The sequence below is a fragment of the Rattus rattus genome, chromosome 15, assembly GCF_011064425.1.
Source record: "Rattus rattus isolate New Zealand chromosome 15, Rrattus_CSIRO_v1, whole genome shotgun sequence".
NCBI lineage: Eukaryota > Metazoa > Chordata > Mammalia > Rodentia > Muridae > Rattus > Rattus rattus.
The window spans coordinates 74,855,310-74,861,723 of record NC_046168.1 but is presented as its reverse complement, the minus strand read 5'-3'; positions in this window follow the sequence as shown (position 1 = coordinate 74,861,723).

Genomic DNA, 6,414 nt, shown 5'->3' with positions numbered 1-6,414 from the left:
ATTAGTTCTGCTTTATCCCAGAGAAACAATAACTCAGCATTTTCCAAGACAGACTTGTTTCCATGCCTCTGCTGCTGCTGGTTGTTTGTTGAAACAAGGTCTTACTGTCTTGAGGGCTGGTCCAGACTTGAGATCTGTCAGCCTAAACCACAGGGTTGGGACTAGAGGCAAGTACCACCACCTTGCTGTTTCTCTTGCATTTTATTCTCTGCTTTTTACCCATGATACACCTCATGCATATACTTCTAAATATTTATAGAGTACATCATGTGCATTTTAAAGCTATTCCACAAAATATTAATAAATGAGATGGCTGTGGCCTCTAAGAGCCATCTCAATTCCTTCAGTGTCCAACCAAGACAGCTGGAGGGAGTGACTGGTTAACCAATGTTACAGGAGCCCATCTTAGGTTGAGCAATGTGGAATATAACATAGTCTAAGCTGCATCGATATTTAAGAAACTGAGAATCTTTGGGTCACGCTAGACCACACAGAGTTTTGGTTTTTTTTAAAGAGCACTAAAAGAGTTTTATATAAACACGATTAATAAGAATAAGGGTAAAGATAGGAAAAAATCCACTTAAAGAGAGCCTTAGACACAATTGGATACATATTCACATTAGTGGCAACTCTCAGAGGCTTTTCTACTTTTGGTCTTACTAAAAATTGTATAAGTTGGTGTTTGTCAGGGGTGAGTGACATGGCTAAGTACTTGTTGGGAACTGTGAAGTCTGATTTATTCTTTTATTGTCCACATGCCCAGAGGGCCGCTTCTACCCAATAAAGCAAAGATGGGGTCCAGACAGCGGGGTCCAGAGGGACTCAGCACTCACAATGTTCCCTTATGCACTTTTCAACCTTTTCACCCCAATTAAAGGTCAACATGGCTGCTCAAAACCACTTATTTAAAAAGGCAGTCAACTCAGCAGGCTGTCAAGTGTGATATTGCCACTTCATAGAATTCAATTAAACCCGGGACCAGGGCATCTGTGAATCACTGGAAGAAGCATGAGTTAAGACATTTTCTGCTTTCTTCGAGAAGCTGTATTTTTCCCTTCTGTCATTTATTCAGCTCCCAGAGCGCCACCACAGGCGCGCGTTTACAATCTCCCCCCAGTGGCTCAGGGATTTATAGCTCCCGGCTTAATTAAATCCCCGCTAACTGCAATGGAAGTCTGCATCGGCGCCGCACTGCGGAGGGCTCGCGGCCTTTTCCGGCGGGCACAAGCTAACACCCGGGCACTTGGAGTGCTCACCGTAGCGCCGGCGCCATTACCCACCTCAGCTTCAGGCAGTCAAGCCGCCGCTTCCGCCCACCGCACTTCCGCTGCGCGCCGCACTTCCGGCCCGCGGGCGCCGCCCTGCCTCCTGGGCTCCTTCCTCCTGTGTCGTCCTCTCTCTCGTGGGCTTGTTGCTCCTGAGTCATAGTACATGAAGAGAAAGCCCAGTTAAAATGTATTGAAAAGAAAGAAAAGAGGAAACGAAAAAGGAAGGGAGGGAAGGAGGGAAGGAGGGAAGAAATAGAGAAGAAGCTCTGTGTGTTTAGGAAACAGCATTTTAACCATTCCTGATATGTGTTCATTCATTTATTAAGGTAGCCATTTACTGACTTCCTCCTCCTTTGGGTTGGAGCTGAACTGGGTTATAAGGAACAGGATGAGCAAAACTGGGGAGCTGTACCTCCTCTCACTTTACAACCATATAATCTTGTAGGTAAGACAGACCTGGAGGAAATTATCCATTAAATAGTTTATGCATTTATTAAGGTTAAGCGTTTTCAAGGGAAGGAATATGACGTGTGAAAAGATAGGCGTATGAGCTAGTTAGAGAAGTAGTTTTTGTGATGGCATCTGACAGAAGTAACATTTCCTGGGCCACGCATAGCAGAGTGACTAGTATGCCTAAAATTTGAAGGTAATGAGGGAAGAGGTTTGAAAAGAGGCAGAAGAGTGTAAGCCTGAGCAAGGCCAGGTAGCCAGAGCAGGCTTGTGCTAGGGGCCCCTGGAATGTTTTCTGATTGACTATGTTCCTCTTCAGAAAGGGGAGCTGGAATAATAGTTTTTGTTTTCTAAGATCTCTCAGCTTTGGGAAGATAGTGGCTTAGTATAGGTGGAGCCGTCAGAAACATCAGGGAGTGACTACGTAGTATAGGCTACAGGTGTGGTGGAATTGTAAGTAGTAAGAAAATGATGGGTAATCAGTATAATAATACTCTAATATTTATTGATGACTCACCCAAAGCTTGGTGCTCATTAACATATTTAAGCCTGTGAACAGTCTTATTAAGTACCATTTTACAGATGATGAAATGGAGGCTTAATAACTTGCCTGTATCCTCACAGATAGAAAATAGCATATTGGAATTTCATTTCTGCTGCCAGTACCTGTGGGCTCATCGCTGAAATAAAAGCACTTTGTATTCAGTACTTAAAAGAAAAAAGATAAAACAGGTTAGTAGTGGACCCCTTAAACAAAACCATCTTGATTATATGATATTGGTAGAGGACACAGTTTGTAAGTGGAATTTTCCGGTTCATACTTTATCACTTCAGCATTTGTCGACAGCCAAAAGAGGATTTGGGACCTTTAAAAAGACCTATGATTATTTTTTTGTCGATATGCTCTGATAAGTCCTAATCTTTCTGAGCAGGAAAATGCCACTCTATCACAGTTACAAGTAGAGTATTTCTTAAGAACTAATGTGTCTAGCTGTAAGTATCTTGGTAGAGCATGGGTATTGTACATTTCTCAGAGCGACAGAAACTCCAGGTCAGCTTCCAAGTTTCATGTTTATTTGCTGGAAAATGGAGCTTTGTATAGTCAGTTGGATGTGTGAAATGTGATTTTACAAATTAAGGATGAATGCTTTATCTCGAAGGTCATAATGATAGCTTTGTAGCACTGGTTCCAGGTAAATTTCCCCACAGAGTCAAAGTTCATTTCCAGAGCTTGTGTTTAATTAGTAAGATCTTTTTGGTTTGTTATCCAGTTTTTAAGTTGTAGAACAGGACTTGGAATGTATAAACAGTTCCATTTAAGAATGGTAGTTCCCGGAAATGACTGTGAATTCCCAAGGATTCAGCTATCAGAGCCCGGTCACCTTGGGAATGTCTATATGCAGGCCTTTATCCTAGTTGAATAGTTTGGCTTCTAGGTCCACATTTCCCATCTGTCTCTTTGTGCCAAGCATAGGACCTTTGTTTGAGAAGATTTCTGGAGTTGGAACAGGAAAAAATGATCTCAAAAGAAAAATTGGCCACAGTAAAATTATAAACATTTATTCAAGGGTCACAAAGTAGAGCATTGTGTGAGTGTCAATGGTGTGATTTAGCATTCACTGAAAACAAGTCTTTGTTGAGACAGTCTGAATACATGAGAGCTACTACAATGCCACAAGCACTTAGACACTGTAGTGGAGTTGTTGGTAGCTGAACAATTTCAAAAACACATTTCTGAATTTATTTTTATAGAAAAAATATTAAATAGGAGGTATTTCACAGCTTTTAGCATGTTTCAGATGACGTGAGGGTAAGACTGAAGATCTTTAGGTAGCATTGGGTGTGTATATTTTGTTTACTCGCAGTGTTCTTTTTGTAGGCCTTTGACCTATATATTGTCCTCTGTTGGCTCTAGTTCTAGTGTTCGTCCTGAGAACTGAAGTGGCCATCTGTGTCCTAACAACTTTGGAACCTGAGTTTTGTGCTTAGACCTCAAGACTGTTAACCCAGTGGTTATGTCTGAGGCAGCACTGCAACTCCAGAAAAAGCCTGCTTTGAAAGGGCTGGCCTGCAACTCCTTAGATAACTCCAGTACTTTAGATGACACGGTATCAGTTCTTCCAGAGATGGCTTGGAGTCAGCCCCTTCTATTTAAGGCCTCAGAGGGGCTAGACGTGTGGGTGTGGGAGGCAGTAGATTCATTCTTTCCCCTTGACTTTGCCTCTGAGAAAAGCAGAAGTAAAGAAACGACTGTTGGTACAATAGTGCTTCCTTCAGAATGCTTTAAGAAAGCAATATCTTGGCAGGGAGCAATCATCAGGCCTGCCCTATTTTACAGTAACCTGGGTTTGTGCTGCCACTCAAAACCAACATGGAACCTGGACTTTGACTAGGAGGGACTATCGGTAATTGCCACCGTTGGGTGACACAGTGGTAGAAATATTCAGAGACCTGGGAGGAGTTCCCTGGTGTTTTTCTGGTTTTTATGACGACCCTGTTTGTTTATCTCATCCGTCACTCTTTCTAGGTACTTCCAACCGCAGGAAATGATCTGAAAGGGCCAGATATTAGGTTATGTTTAAGGTCGTGGAAAAAAAAAAAACAACAGTGGCAACCTCCCAAAGAAAAGATGTGCTTCTGAGCGTGGGATGTGTTGGGTCACTGGGTCATTGCTGACTACCTCCAGGCCAATCATTGTAGGAGGAAACAGAATTATAAGCCTGTTCCACCAGGAAAGAATGGACCTCAGAAACCTGATTTCTATATCTCCTTTGACATTTTCAAAAACTCTGCTCTTGTGCCAGACATTTAGAGGAGAGTGAAAAAAATTTCAGAGGGGAAAAGTGCTTGTTTGTTTTAAGCTTTGCTCAAGTAATCCACTTATGCCGTTTACATTAGTTAAACAACCTTTCCATGTAAACACTATTAATTATGTAGTATAAGAGTCAAATAAAAATGCTAAAATATAAAACTAATTGTAGAATAAATTAGTGTAGCTTGAGTGCCCATACATTATAGAGAAAATGCGGAGTTTTACAGGGCGGGTGTGTGATTTCTCTATTGTTTAAGCTATAGGATGGAACCAACAGAAGTGACATTTCACAGATGGATACCAAAGCTGTTAAAGTTTAAACCCTTACTGGCAGTGAAATTACAGTTTTCACAGGGGCCTTGACTCCAGCTTCTCTCTTTATCCATCTTTAAAAGACGGTGAGATGAGATGAGGTTTGAGTGTTCCATGGGTCTCCCCAGAAGATCTGTTAGAACCAGACCAGAGTTGTCAACTCCAGGATCAGTAGCCTCCAACCTCCTTTTGAGTATAATAACAAGGGGATGGCTTGTGTCTGTGCTGAAGGAAATGAACTGATGTGCTGCCTGCTAGCCACAAAGAAAAAGGCTCAGGGACTGAAGCTGCTGAAAGAATGGGGTCTCATAGACATTGTGGTGACACCAGTGTAGCAGTGTAGACTCATATCACCATTTGTTAATTAACTGCTTACAATTCAATTCCCCATAACAGGATGGATGAATATATATCTATATCTATATCTATATCTATATCTATATCTATATCTATATCTATATCTATCCCACTTTACAGATAAGGCTTAGAGAAGGTCACAAATGGCATGGAGTTGGAAAGCATTTCTTCCCACCTGTATTTTCTGCCACCTCATTCATGTTTTTAAATGTGGATGCAAAGAACTATGGCTTATTTCAAAACAGTATTTTAGAATATTTGAACACTTTTAGATCATTTCCTTAGGGAGAGTTTATTTTACCTTGGGAGGCAGGAAATGGTTTTGAGACGGGAAACGTTTTTCATTTTTATGGTAAGCCCGTCTGTTAAAATCACTAAAGCCGGATCATGTAAGAGTCCAGGGTTCTCACAGCATGAAGAGGATACAGAGCTTCCCCTGGCTCTCCGATGCATACCCACACCATCAGGGAGGCCTGTTCAGACAGACAGGGCAACTAGCCAACAGGAAGAACTTCTCTTCAGACACACTCTGCCATGTTATTCTCAAGTATGTCTAACAGCTTCCTGCTTAGAAGAATTTTGAAGTACATTTTTTTTTCCAAATGATGAAAATTTGACCCTCCTTCAGAGAGATAATAAAAAAAATTAGCCATACCATCTGCTATGTATGTTCAGCATAAATTAAAGAGAAATTGTCTTTATTTATTCAGAGTAATGCTTCCAGCGTTAAGCACTGAAACTACAGTACTAAAATAAACATTCATGTCTCCGATAGTGGAACTCACAGTCCAACAAGGGAGATCGATGGTAGCCCAATGGCCGTGTTAATAAGTATTTCCTACTAGGCTTGGTGGAACACCTCACTGGTGATCTCAGCACTTAGGAGGCTGAGACAGGAGAATGAAGAGGTAGATGCCAGCCTGTGCCACAAACAAAGAGACCCTATCTCAAAACAAAACAAAACAAAATAATATTTATTGTAACTATCTCCTTCTTCAAGGAGGGTAATGTTTGTAACTAACACCCTAAAGAGAGAGTGGAGATGATATATACTGTATTTATACACATTTTGCTTTTTACTTAAAACACATACACATCTAGTTGCCAAATTTGGTCCAGCTAAGATGCCTTGTTTGAGGACTGGTGTAGTAACCTATGTGTTACTTTATCTTTCTTGTAAAAAGCCCACTCAAAATTATATATTATGTACAATTT